Raw genomic sequence first — 14,951 nt, 5'->3', positions numbered from 1 at the left:
GGTGTTGGGATTCCTGATATAAGTTAAGCTTGGTTTGCTAATTAATTAAACTGTGTAGGTTGTTTGTTCCTCTGTTGATGTTTGACGGGAGCCTTGTAATGGACTTAAAACCCTCTTACTCATGCGCTTCATTTGTTTTATTTGTAAAATGCTAAATTGAACTTTAATGGTCTAAATTCTGCCTCAACCTTTTATTGTGTTTTAATGTTTTTTTTCCAGAATTTGGACCTTAACTTCTTCTAATTTTTAAACTAACACACGTTGGACTCCTTACAAAAATGAAATTCTAGTTTAATTTTGTGATATATTATTTATAATTTTAGTTTCCATGATCGAGAATTGAAACATGTTGGCTGTGATATTCATGAATATATTGTGCATCTTAGTTTCCTTGTGATTAGTGGATCCATTGGCTTTTCCCCCTTGAGTTACATCGTGCATGGTCAAAAATATTTAGTAGGTATGTTGGTTGAGAAAGGTACTAATTGGAGCAAATGATATTTTGACATCCTTCTTGTAAGTGTTGAGTTGGGTTTTGGCCAAGGTCATGTTGTGGGGATTAGGAAGTCATTATGCAAGAGGGTGTAGCCTGGTAAAGATCTCTTTATAATTCTTGATGATGGTCCGGTGAAACCAGGATTTCCCCCACTTTGTTCTGGTTTTGAGAGTGAATAAACTTTAATCCAGTTTCTCTTTTGAACATTTGGATGGGGGAAGTGAGGGGATCTCTTAGAATTTGGGTTGGTAAGGGAACTCAATGATTAGGTGTTGGACACTGTATCTATCCTTATTGCTTGCTTAATGATGCAAATATTTCCTCTTTTTTAGAGGGTAAGAGAGTTTGGGCTTGGGGGATGAGTGGTTTATTTTCAATCTACTCTCTATTTAATTGCATCTTTCAACTTCTCAAGCCTTTTCTACAAAGCTGCATGATTTTTGCTATTCCAAAACTTCCACTAAGGTGCCTTTTTTCCCAGTTGTGAAAGTGTTACTAGAGGTTTTGTGTGCGGTTCCTAAATTTGCACCAAGGCGCCTTTTTGACCATATGCGTGGCAAATTGTTGTACCGCAGTAGAAGTCATCTAGACTCCTATCACCTGATCATTTTTTATTGAGTCATATCTTTTACCTGAGATTGTCAATCATTGTTTATTAATCACCATTTGTGTACATGACTGCGTCAAGTTCTGAAGATCAAGGACCAACATTCAACGATCACCTTGGAAAGCCAGAATTTTGTGGCTGAGTTGATGAAAGAGTACTGAAATTTTGGGCCAATAGGTCTATTTACCTTGGAGTCAAACTAATTAGTGTTCTGAAGCATTAAATAGGTGCTATGTCAGATCCTAACACTACGTCATATTTCAACTAAAACGACAGCCCAAAATCGTCATTTTTAAAGAAAAACGACGGTTCTCACCGTCGCAAGGGCAGTTGTAAAAAATGAAATTGTTTTTCAAAAACGACGGATATCATCTGTCAACAAAATGTCGTTAAAAACGACGGTTTTTCCATGTAGCAATAAACGATGGATGAAGACCGTCGTTTTTATGTCGATTTCAAACTTAACATGCATCTTATAAGCGAGGGGTGAAGACCGTCGTTTTGTGTCAATTTCAAACTTTAACATACAACTTATAAATGACGGTTATTATCCGTATTTTTGACAGACTTTTTTTAATGACAGCCATTGTTTGTCGTTTTTAATATTTTTCACGTGAGAAAAATGGAAAATTGCATTGATCAGAAAAATACTCCGTTTTCCCGATATTGATTTTAATCCAAATAGTTACAACTAAAATCAAGGTTCATTACTAAAATAATAAGTGGGTTATAGTTCAAAATGAATTCATTACAACTGGAACATCTGGATCTACGTAGATCCAACCTATGCATATTAGAAAAATTGCGACCTCAAAGACAGATTACATATTAACCTGTCGTACAGACCAGAAGTCATGAGAGACTCTGAAGAGTACAGGTGTGACCTAGATGGGCTTGGATCCACACCGTAACTCGAAACGATTACTAGTAGCACCAGGGCCATATGACCCAACTGCTGAATTCAAGTAGTGAGAACTAGCAGTAGCCGGAGCCAAAGCAGGAGCAGGAGCACTGCCAACCAATTGACACTGGAATGATGATGAACTCATCATTTATGGATGCATAACTACACCATCCTGTAAGAAGCCCTCAGGCTGCAAATGAGCATAAGAAAATGGAGCAACAGAAGTTGTAGTAGTAGCAGTAGCACTAGCTATGGGCATGGACACAGATGCCTGTGACGCTTGTTTCTAGAATGTTGCTGCTGCTGCTTCTTGGGAACGGGTCCAGGGCCAGAAGCAGGACGTTCTCTATCCGCCTTCTGCTTCTCCAACTGTCCAACATATTTCTTGAGGCCATCTCGTGGGTATTGTGATTCAAGATCATGCTCTTCGATGCATTTGATTATGGTTCTTAATGAAGCAAGCTCCTTAGTCGTAGCCTCGTTCTGTTTGGCAAGTGTATAGCACAACGTATGCAATGAATGCTGACTATGAATTAATATGAATTCAAAATGATGCATCTGACACAAGGAATGTATCTAAACGTACCTGGGACTGTACTGAATGATTTCCCTTACTGCGGATTTCAATGGCAACCTTCTTGGATTGCTTCAAGTGGGCTTTTAAAAGGGGTACTGGGGGGAACTTGTCAACAAGATCAAATGCATAGGCAAACTTAACAGCCTCTAGTTGCTTCCCTTTATTACTTTGTTTTTCAATAAGATCTGCAACATAACAGAGTGACAAGCACTCATCAGACTGCCCTGCCTCTAAAGGTTGGATGGGTTGAGAAGACAAAACCAATATGTAGCATTTGACAACTCAGTCTAAAAACTAATTAGATAGAACAGCAACAAAAGATTTGACAAGTCACTACAATATTGTATAATGAAATTTAATTCCTTAAACACACCCCAAAAAATAAGTCAGACAACAATGTGCTCCAACCCATTTGGGAAATATAATTTGGGGCTGTAATACCAATTTGGATTACGAAGGACACCAAAAAAAATTAATGCCCAATGAGCATCTTAGTAGGTATATTTTTGTAAGAGTATGCAACTGTAGGAGGACTTTTAACCCAAGCCTATGGTTATTACCACTCAACGATCTTACCTCTTGGACATTCAAAAGAAGATAAGGGTGCAATACTGTTCAAGATGTTTAGGAGACCACCAGGGAAAAAAAAAAGGAGTAATGACATTGGTATACTAAAAAAGTGGAGCAATCACTTGCTTCGTAAGGAAGCAATTACAGACAAACATTTCAAAACTACAAGCGGCACATTAATATACCACAAAAAATTAAAGGGAAGCAAAGAAGGGTCATTTTAGAAAAAGTCATTCTATGTCTGATAAAAAAGAGAAATTTTTCTAACTGAAATAATACACTTTTTGTTTAGTGGAAAATTTAGAGTGCAACTATACGCCTCAGAATTGCAGAATTGACAACAAGACATAATAGCCATTCAGTCCCGAAAGATGGTATGAAAATTATTGATGTCATCATAGGCCCTCCATGCAAAAAAAAAAAAAAAACACACAATAAGTGGAAAATATGTTGCAGATAAAAACTACACAGCACAGGTTTGAAAAGCAAGTAATTTATCAAACAGGTCCAAGCTGTAGGGAAATTCATGCAAGAAAGACACTAGGAAGGAAAAAAATATTCCCTCAAGAGGCATATATAATTATAATTATAAATAAAAAGGCTATTGGTACAACTGAAAATGTAAAATCAAAGTTACTCAACTAAAATGAAAACGAAAAAAAAAAAAATGTAAACGAATACAAGGTTTACTGATAGGTTTTTTACAGGATTGCAGGTAATGGGTTTTGATAAGAAACCCAAAAACATCAGTACTATGTTTACTAAAAAATGTTCACAATTTTTTAGAACATTTTCCCAAAATTGTCCAAATTAACTTAACTGAATCCTGGCAGGATAATTGTCAAAATGGTCAAGAGCATGAGAAGTGAGATGACATAGAAACCTTCTTGGATTTTCCTCACAATGTAACATTCATTTACACGAGAAGCTAAGATGACAACCAAAACAGTATTTTGATAAGAAATTAAACCTCAAGTGAGCAGGGGACTGGAAATAGAAAACATATTAGAATTGGAAGAAATAGTTTGCAAAAAGAACAGGAACAGTGTAGAATGGATAGCAAGCTAGATGGAATGAGAAATAAACATTTCAAGGCCAAGGGTAGAAATATTGCAGAATATCTGTTGTGCAATAAGAACCACAACTGACCAATTTTTGTGAGTCCTGTGCTAGAATAGTGGAATCTACTAATAAAAAATTATATCTTCAGGAACTTGAAAGACATGCTTTATGGAATTAATTCATAAAAAGAGAATGATACACAAATTATGGAATTGAGTTTCAAACAAATGTGTGTCTCATGGCCAATCCCAAGAGGTAATGGCAACAATGCTGCTTCACAAGGCAAGGAAATATGAGACCGTACATATGGTGGTCTAGCTCCAACAAGGGAGGACCATCAACACAAATGATGTGTGTGCGCGTGTAACTTAAAGAAAAGCACATATATATAGTTATGAAAATTATTACAAAGGATATATATGATTTATATAAAAAAAAATTAGGCACATGTTTTGGGTCTCTCCCGTCTGGCATTCATCCAAATGGAACCATACTGCATCGAAAAATAAGAGAAGATATTACTTTGATCCCATACAAATATGCAAGTACTTGACGATCTGATTCTACAGTGTCCATTACTAATCTATTGTGTTGTCCGTTCATGTTTTGAGCCAATTTCCAGAAACAAATCAGATTATGCACAAAAAAAATCTCTTTACCATTAATATTACTTTGATCCCATTGGCTAGTCATCCTTCTAGCTAAGATTGCTAACTCTATAAGCTTCTACCTCTTCTTGGTGATGAATTGCATACGCATATACTATTAAATTGTGAAAATAATAATTCTATTTATAATGGAAATAATCCAAGCAAGTCATGAACAAACCATACAGACTGACTTTGGCAGATGCTATGTTTGTTGAAAATATTTTAATAGCAATGTAACCAAAAGTGTAAGCGATTGAGGTCCTTCAGACATGGGCAAAGCTTCTGCAATGCCTAATCAATTATTTAGTAGATGGGGAGTCTATGTGCTTGGGGTAGCTTCTTGTCTTTTGTTTCTCCTTGTTCTTTAGGTCGATCATCTCGATTGCCTACTTGTACATTCTTCTCTTCAATTAATAAAATTTATACTTATCATATATATATATATATAGTACTAGATTGGAACTCTACTTTCCAAATGAAAATATTCAGCAAAACAAGAAGGCACTCAACAACAAGATATGTGATTGTGATCATCATAGACTACATCTACTAAACAACAATGACAAGCAAAGAAGATTAAATTATAATAATCTTGTAGTTTTTTTTGCATCTTTTGTTCTTTTTGAAATATAACAAAAGGTTACAATTGGAATTTAGACAAAACCAATATCACAAACAATCTTTAAAGATTTATCCACCTCCTTCTCACTCTAAATAGTGTTTTCTACTTCTAGAGATCATCCAAATAAACTAAAAAGAAATACTTCAGTGAACGAATTTTTACAAATAAGCAACAACTTAACAGATTCAACAAGAAAAAAGAAATTGTGAAAGATCTCAAAAACCTAAACACAAATAAACAAATCAATCCAAACTCATGAAAACCTAAATGTACGAAACAGAACGAATCAGAAATGAAATTGAAAAACGAAACTTACCAACCTTCCCACACTCAGATCTTCAATGTGTAGTCTCAAATTGTTGGATTGCACGATTAATGAAATGAAGACATGTGTGCTGGAGAGAGAAAGAGAACTACCTAGAACGTTTGTGCTAGAGAAGATGGTGCCAAACCTCGCCTAATTTCGTAACTCTTTCGATGAGAATGAAAACTTGCTGAAGAGGAAAATGTGAGAGGAGATCGAAAATTCGAAACTTCAAATTGACGAGGAGAACATCGAAAGTTCGAAATTTCAGCACAAATACTGTTTAGTTCGTCGTTTTTTCCGCTATATTTAGTCGTTTTTTAATGTTTGTGACGTAGTGTAATCTGGATTCGCTAAGGTGACAACCCTCTTTAATGAGGGATACCACAAATAATCGAGTAATAATCTTGATCCAGGTATGCTTATTTCTGAATGAGTTGCTAAAAAAGACACGTGGCAATCCCCTGCAAGAGGAGATTGCTATGTGCGACTATCTCAAGCTCTAAATAAAAAATCCATTTAAACATAAATAATACATGAACGATGTTCCATGACAGCACTACACTTCGTTATTAGATTACACTTGGCTATTGGATCTTGTGAAGGTTCTCTTTATTCTTTTATTTTGATGCACAACCATGTCAGAAGCTTTAATCATCATCACTGTTTAGAACCTATTTTCCTATTATCCGTTAATGTTTATGCTAGTTAAGATCAATCACGATCTTTGCTTCTGCTATAGGATCTATTGAAATGGATTATAATTCTAAGATGTTGATTTATTGTCAACTGCTAAATTCTTGTAGCCCAATTTAGGTGTCTTGATTTGATGAGATTGAAAGTTTGACTTCATAATTCAGGGATTTTATTGTTAATGTGTTGATAGTTTCAAGCTTACTTTAAGACTTTGTTTTGTTTATATTGGTGAGAAAAAGATGGAAGATCATTCATCTTTTGTGCTTAAATGTTTTAAATTTTACTTCTTGGCTATGTTTTAGTCTTATTGTGGTTAGGTCAGTCATACCCAATTCTGATATGAATGTTATCAGCAAACTTTGTATGAGCTCTTCCAACATTAGCTAGAAATCTCCATAATCTGTTGGTATAACCTCAAACGGAAGGCAACCTTTCTGTTTTTGGATTCTTAGATACTATATTAGCACCTTAGGCTTGCAAGCATCTTCAAGATGTTGTTCTACACTATCTCTAGCGATAAGTCTTCCGTTTGAGGGACAGTTGATAAATGAACCCACTTGGGTTTTGGTCTTTAATGATAATTCTTTTTTAACTAACTTTTTAATAATTTTTTCCTTTTATGTAATGGTTGGAGATTTGTTTGTTTATATGGATCATCTATTGGAGAATTACCCATGAAACTATGGCCCGCGTTCTTCTTGTTTGTCATTACTAGATCTTATGCCACACATCCCCAATTGTCTCACTTGGAATCAATGATTAGTTGGGACTTAGGCCCATTTAATAAGAGGTAATTTTATAAAACCACCCCACGAATTATATGCATGCATATTAGATTGACAGATGAGGGAAAATGTAAGAAGCCCTGAAGAGAGAAATGAGAACACTTTACTGTTTGGGGAAGGGGATTGCACGTGGCTCAAGGATTATTCGAGTGCTCTAAGAGGCCAGGATACCAATTCTCCAATTTCCAACATGTGGCATAATCTTTCCGGCTTAATAACCAATAAATGTTTGGCATAATCTCTTCAACTTTTACATTTCACACCAATTTCCAAATCAAATAAACTGCTGTGATTGTGGATGGTTAATCTTTGTTATTTTAATTGTATCCCATTGGTTCAAAAAGTTTGAGACAGAGAGTTACTCTTGATTTTTTTTCTTAGGGGGGGGGGGGGGGGGGGTGGCTATAAATTCAATTCAAGTTGGTTCAACTCTATTGTTAGTATATCAATTGATACCTCTGATGGGCCAAGGCTAGAGTCGGAGCCAAGATTTTCTTATAGTGGGGGCAAACTATAGTTAATGGTACAGTTGAAGAGTTTGAAAATGATGGTTTGGGGGAGAAATTAAGAGATTTTTTGTTAGAAGTTAAAGAAAATGATATTTAGGTCATTTCCAATTAGTCTATGACAGAAGACCCAATCAAGAGGTAATTGGGTGGGTGACTGGGTGGGGGGCAAATGGGACATGTAATAGTTGAAAATACAAGGGTATCTCAAAGTTCTGTGGGGGTAATTGCCCCCAGTGGCTCCTTACTAGCTCTGCCCCTAAACAAGGCCCCACCTAAAGTTAGGTATTGAAGAACAAGTTACGAAATACAATCAACATCTTGTAGCCTATCGTATACTTAACACATGCTAGTAGATCTGTTTCTAATAGCTTCACTATTAGAAGTAAAGGTCTCAAAATGACTTTTCATTCTCATCCCATCAAATAAATTGAACAAGAATGCTTCGACTACAAATGGCCTCTCCCTATTTCTCTCTATTAAGTTTTCTTGTCTAGTGTTTCAATAACCCTACAACAAAAGTCTTAAAGGTAAAGATAGTTGGTGTATCTTAATTTTTATATATTAGTGTTTATAATTGAAGAAATGGTTTGGGAAACATGTAAATTCTCTTTTTATAATACACATGAACATCAAATAAATAAAAAATGCCAAGAAATCCATCATGACTCCATGACCCAATGGATAAGGCGCTGGTCTACGAAACCAGAGATTCTGGGTTCGATCCCCAATGGAGTCAATGATTTTTTATAGAGGGAAGTTATTTAATTTTTCAAAACAAAAAAATATATATTTACAGTCTTATTTTATTTCAACTGGATTTAAAAAAAAAATACAAGAAATATTGCCAAATACCTAAACCCAACAATCAGTTTTAGTAGAAAACTCACGTTCATGAGATTTGCTACCATGAACAAAATGCTGAGATGCCACACTCTTCACTTGGAACTGAAACCAAACCACTTTGCCAATGAGAATTTGTTCTTTCCAAGAGCCGTGGTGGGTTCGGGTGCCTGTGCTAGTGCTGGTGCTGGTTTTGGTTTGGTGCCTGTAAGCAAACCACATTCATCATCTGATTCACGCCTCCATCTGGAATTCAATTTTATGGGGCAATGCATTGGGGATAATTTGACAAACTTATCGACAAAGTGTGACAAAATGAAAAAGCTTCGTAAGAAAAATAAAAGTCCACACACAACCGGTAGAAAGGGTATAGCGAAAAAGGTAGAAGAAATGGTAAGTATTAATCTAATTATTAATTTATATACTCTGTTTCAAATGTTTGTTAATTTGTATTGTTTTTATTGATGCATTTTTGTTTTCCTTATAAGCAATGGAAACGAGTTAAGTAGGATTTGTTCTTTGAGGAGGTGGCCATTATAGATTCATGTATGTTTGATCAGCAAAATTTTATAGTTGTTATTTTCACACTAGTTTAGACTTAACATAGATATGTTTGGTTGCTAACATGTTAAACCTGGTTTTGATTACCATTAAGCTGCACTTTCACTGAGATGCTATTGGTTGCTTTTAGTTTTTAAATCTTTACGTAGTTGTCTTCGATACTAAGGATTTGTTCAACTTTAAATCGACCAGGCATATTTTAGATTTTAATTATTAAATTGACAAATCAAAACTTCAGTTGTGTTTAATTTCTTCTTGTTTGTGGGTTGTTTTTTATTGATTATTTATGGGTTTTTGTTTGTTTGAGGAAAATTGGTCCTTGGTGTTGTTGTTAAGAGGGTTTGGAGTCCAACAGGACATGTATGGTTACCAGGTATGCGATTTAAAGGATGCATAGATAAATAAATAAAGGTTCTGTGAACTTGGGTTGGTTTCATTTCTCTCAAATTTTTTTTGCAATTCATGGTTTCTATGAGAAAATTCAAAGAGGTAATTAGATTTCTTGTGGAATCAATTAAGCAAGGAAAAGTGGTTGACTCTTTCAATGTGTTGGTAGGTCACAAATTGTGCTGTAGGGTTAATAGTGAGTAGCTACTATAGTAGCGCCACTATCAAGGTATCATTGTGGGTCCTGGGGGTTATTAATAGTGAGAACTTTGAATGCTTCCGGAGTTTAAGATGTCTGATAGGTGCAGTTGAAGCTATTGTAGTACTCAAAAGCTAATAACCAAAGATTGTAAGTTAAGATTGCAGAACAAATGTTGAATATCTCACAAACTGCTACACTAGTCATCTTTGTAATGCCAACTAGAAAGAATTACAATCCCACCAGGTGAGGTGCATGCATGGCTTTGGTTCACATCTGTGCACATGTGATCAGGTGAATATAACTCCTGTTTTCAAACATAGCTTGTAATTTCAATCTTCATGTTATTATTTATATAGAAGTTTGTGTGTTCTATAGTAAAATCCTGACAAACATCTATGTCTCCTTTTTTTGTAGACAAGGTTTCCTGGCTAGTTCAAGTTGTGAGCCATTAGTCGGATTAAATAAAGTACTTGTTTTATGTAGTGTAGGATTCATTCAAGAATAAAAATAGAGTGGGTTTGTTATGGTGAGTAAAATGTGTATTTCTATAACACATTTTCACATATAACTTTGACTTCTATTACTTACATAAGTAATTTTTGTTTGTAACATGTTAACTCATTTTTTTTTTTTTTAATCTTATTATTCTTTGATACTATGAATTGAATGTTAATTGGTGTGGATGGGATGTGAATGGATGGGGCTGAGAGTGGATGGGATGTGAATGTGAATGTGGATGTAAGTGGATGGGATGGGATGGTAGATGTGGATGGGATGGGAGGGTGAATGTGGATGTAAGTGGATGGGATATGGATATCAATGTAATTTTTTTCACAAGTATAGGTTGAAGACAAAAGCATTTGGGCATGTAAAAAAGTATGTTGATTGGGCTTTAAAATAATTCGACAGTCTCAAACCGTCGAAAATATGCTACAAATCCCAGATTCAATGACCTTTAGCCATCAAAATTGTGTTAAAATCCCAGATTTGACGGTTTTGAGCCATCGAATTAATGAAATTCTATGGTTTTTAACCGTCGAATTTTTTTTCGACAAGGCGCAATTCGAGGGTCGAGGCTGACGAATCTTTACATAATTTGACAGTTTTGGGCCGTTGATTTTTGGGTATATTCACGTAGTAGTGTTTCTAGTGCGTCGCAATAGATATAATGATAATATACATATACTTAAAAGGAAGAAGAAACAGTTCTTTATTTGATCAAAACACATACACACAGAAGTAATGATTATAGAGTAAAAGAATCAAGACAAAACATTAAGTAGAATTAAAAACTTGTTCATAATACTGAAAAAAATAAATTTCAAAACATTAGACAAAACCTTTTAGGAAAATTTTAGGCATTTAGAATTCTCCTCTGTTATCAAACCGTGAATGTCTTCTATTAATACAAATCTAGGGTCTAGGTATGGAAAAATTATTCACAAGAGATATTAAAATGAAAGGAGTTGTTTCAAATATACATTAATCTTAAAATAATTTTTCAATAGACATTAAGGTAGGATTTTGCAAAAAAACAAAAACTTCTTTATTTTATTAAACTAAATGTAAAATGCTGAAAATGACTTTATCTAGGTACCACAAATAAGCAAATATACAAATAATAATTAATAAATAATCAATAATCAATATTAATAATTATAAAATAGGATAATCAGGACGATACATTAAGTAGAATTAAATAATAGTTTATAGACACTAAATCAAAGAAATTTCAAAAAATTAAGCAGAGCACTCAAGAAATTTCTAAGCATTTAGTGTTTTCCTCTGTAACTGAACCCATAATGATTTGTATTAATGCAAATTAAGGCTAGGGATGAAAACTATGTTCACAACATAAAACAAAATGAAAGAAGTGCAGAACATATATATTAATTATCAAATAAAATTTAAATAGATAGAGTATTAGGGTAGGATTTTGCGAAAAAATATATCCTTCTTTATTTGATCAAACTAATCGTAGATGGCTGAAAAATGACTTCATCTGTCTAACCATGCCATGGAAACACACACATAAACAACAAGAATTAATTCTCATAAACAAGAAGAATTAAATAATGGTTTGCAAATATTGAAACAAAATACTTTCAAAACAGTGGTAGAATCTAGGGGTGCAACTTGGTTTGGTTTGTTCAGTTTGAGGTTAAATTGGAACCGAACTGACATAGGTCGGTTCCACTAAATAAGAACCAGAATTGAACCAAATCCTATTGGAACCAAATCGGCCCGAACCAAACTAAAGTTGGTTTGGTTTTATGGGTTGCCTATATTCTATAAATTGTAAGTAACATTTCTTAATAAAAAAATAAATATATAATAAACAGAAAATTTCATACAATAAATCACTAATCTATCCATAAAAAGTCATTAGTTTATCTATAAAAGATCATTAATCTATGTCCTAACTCCTAAAATAATTCATAATAATTATTATATACATATATATATATATATATATATATTTATTTATTTATTTATTTTGTAAGTGTTCGGTTCTATACAAGCATGATCCAAGAACATAACCAAATTGATTGGTTTTCCACCCGGAACCAAACCGCAATTTGTTCCAAACCGAACCAAACCACCCCAACCCTATTGGTTTGGTTAGGTTCTCGGTTTGAACCAAACCAAGTTGCACCCCTAGTAGAATCACTAATCTATCCATAAAAAGTCATTAGTTTATCTATAAAAGATCATTAATCTATGTCCTAACTCCTAAAATAATTCATAATAATTATTATATATATATTTATTTATTTATTTATTTTGTAAGTGTTCGGTTCTATACAAGCATGATCCAAGAACATAACCAAATTGATTTGTTTTCCACCCGGAACCAAACCGCAATTTGTTCCAAACCGAACCAAACCACCCCAACCCTATTGGTTTGGTTAGGTTCTCGGTTTGAACCAGACCAAGTTGCACCCCTAGTAGAATCCATCTGACGCAAAATCTTTTAGGAAAGTTGTAGGGTATTTAGTGTTTTCCTCTATAACCAAATCCTAAATGACTTGTGTTACTACAAATCTAGGGGTCTAGGGTTAAAAAAAATTATTCACAAGAAAGAATGAAATTAAAGGAGTTGCTGAAATCAATCTAAGTACAATAGGAAATCAACAAATAAGAAGAGTAAGTGATACCTTGCTATAGCAACTCAAACAAAGAAAACCTAAAAATCTCGAGTTTTGTTAGAAAACAAACCAAAAAAAGCTCCCTACGAAACGCAAACCTCAATTTTATAACCAAAATAAAATTCCTTCTCTGAAACAACTCATACCCAACTATTTATAAACTACTTTTAGCACAAAATTGATTAATCCATCCTTGACCCTACAAAACTAAGCAAGTATAAGGTTAGTATGATTACATAGGTTGCTCACGATTATAGTTAACCATAGCGAGTCTATAAAGAAGTTTATATTAGAAGTGTATCTATGTAATTGGGCCTTTAATGTAAATAGGCTTCTATGTATTTATTTTTCATTGTATGGACGTTAGTGTCATTTCTCTTCTTATATATAATGACATTGGGTTATATGGACAAATAGATCACCTAATTGTATGAACCAAATGTCTATGGGACACCAAAAAACATAATCGGATGTCACATGGGTGTAGAGCATTAAATTTATGAACTCCAAAATAAAATGTAAAGTGAAAAAACAACACTTTTCAAGGTCTTGGATCTAACCCACACAATATTTATAATAATTATTTTTCCAAACCTAAGCTATACCACAAAATCTAGAGGGATACGGTGCACTAGGACCAACATGGCAATCGATTGGGCCAAATGAGGTCCTCGGCAAAGCTTCAAATGGTCCTTCGATCCATGCCACCTATAAATTACTAATTTTTACCCCCAATTTATGGTGACTATTAAGCTTTAGTTTTGTAGATGTGCAAGGTTCAAGGTACAAAAGAATGGTAAGAGATGGAATTTTAAGGAAAGAAGATTTGCAAAAGGGTGGAGGAACAATATGTGACAAATACAAAGAACGACTAACAAATAAAAAAATAAAAAAGTTTCCAAAAGAGTTTTGTTTCCTACATACAACGAAGCATCTCTTCTTCTATTTTGTCTAAGTCTAAAAGATTCCCTACATCTCTCATATCATTTTATTTATATTTCTCTATCTCTTTCCCCCCAAATCCAAATTTTTTCACCTACTTTTTTTTTATTTATTTCTATTTTATCTCTTGTTATAATTTTTCTATTTGGTTTTTAGAGTTCTCCAATCTATTTTCCTCTGTAGTGCCCTCTCTAATTTCCTTTTAATTTATTTATCTAGGTTTTTGATTCACTAATTTTAATCGATTTTCTATTGAGATTGTTGGCTAAAATCCTAGCTAGGGCTAAGGGTAAACCTTTAAGATTTGTAATTTTATTTCGTTCAACAACGATGATGAATTTTTTTAGTTTTGAATTAATCTAAAGGTGAGTTATTCTTTTGATTAAATCCCATACCTATAAAAAAAATTTGAGATTTTGTTTATGGCCATCACATTAAAAACTTGAAAATTTTCTTTGATTCATTGTGGATGAATGTTACACGTGACAACTTTAGATTTTTTTTAATAATTTAGCTAATAAATTTTTAGTTTAATTAATATATCATCTAGTTAGGGAGAATATTTATTTGAAACTAATCGAGAAAAAAATTTATCAAAAATTTAAATTTTAGATTTTTAAGTGGATCATGTACATTTTAATTTATGTTTTAAATTCGTTGCTGTTTTCCTCCATACACAAGTGTGGAAAAATCATCTTTTTAGTAGCTTAGAAATTGGAAAATAATGTTTTCTCTATCGTAAACATGTTATTGGAACATTATGAGATCACATCCCATTTGGGCAAGCACTCTTTTAAGGAGAGCACTTGCCCCCTCTCTCCCCAATGCCAAACCAATAAGGCCATATCATGATCACTCTCTATATCAGGCCAGGACTGGCTTAAGGTGATCTATAGGTGATCATCCTTGCTTGGAGAAAAGGCATGTTGGATGTCCAAAAAACTAAGAGACTTGCATTGATTTCAAGGTTCCACTTTGACCTTACAATCCCCGTCGCAGACACCTAATAGGATAATCAGTAATAGGAGAAAACCCTGAATTGCCATTGATTTCTTGGGATTACCACCGCCCCCAAAAACCAACAAACA

The 14,951-nt window shown here is 33.9% G+C and overlaps 1 long non-coding RNA gene and 2 other non-coding genes across 5 annotated transcripts; 1 reads left to right on the top strand and 2 right to left on the bottom strand.

Moving 5' to 3' along the window:
- Positions 1-197: 197 nt before the first annotated feature.
- On the bottom strand, positions 198-6,072 carry LOC147393063 (uncharacterized). Of its 3 annotated transcripts, none has more exons than XR_015182390.1 (3): positions 5,805-6,072; positions 2,594-2,769; positions 198-2,490 (listed from the first exon to the last, which is right to left on the bottom strand). It is a non-coding gene; the product is annotated as an uncharacterized LOC147393063 (long non-coding RNA). The 3 variants fall into 3 exon arrangements; XR_015182391.1 differs by having other exon boundaries at positions 5,809-6,072; XR_015182389.1 differs by lacking the exon at positions 5,805-6,072 and having other exon boundaries at positions 2,594-5,784.
- On the bottom strand, positions 3,470-3,559 carry LOC147393064 (small nucleolar RNA SNORD96 family). The gene has a single exon (XR_015182461.1). It is a non-coding gene; the product is annotated as a small nucleolar RNA SNORD96 family (small nucleolar RNA).
- Positions 6,073-8,445: 2,373 nt separating the features above from the next.
- On the top strand, positions 8,446-8,518 carry TRNAR-ACG (transfer RNA arginine (anticodon ACG)). The gene has a single exon. It is a non-coding gene; the product is annotated as a tRNA-Arg (tRNA).
- The last annotated feature ends 6,433 nt before the right edge of the window (positions 8,519-14,951 follow it).

The sequence above is a fragment of the Akebia trifoliata genome, chromosome 10, assembly GCF_017979445.1.
Source record: "Akebia trifoliata isolate Shusen 1 chromosome 10, ASM1797944v1, whole genome shotgun sequence".
Lineage (NCBI taxonomy): Eukaryota > Viridiplantae > Streptophyta > Magnoliopsida > Ranunculales > Lardizabalaceae > Akebia > Akebia trifoliata.
This window is presented reverse-complemented; position numbering and strand designations above follow the sequence as displayed.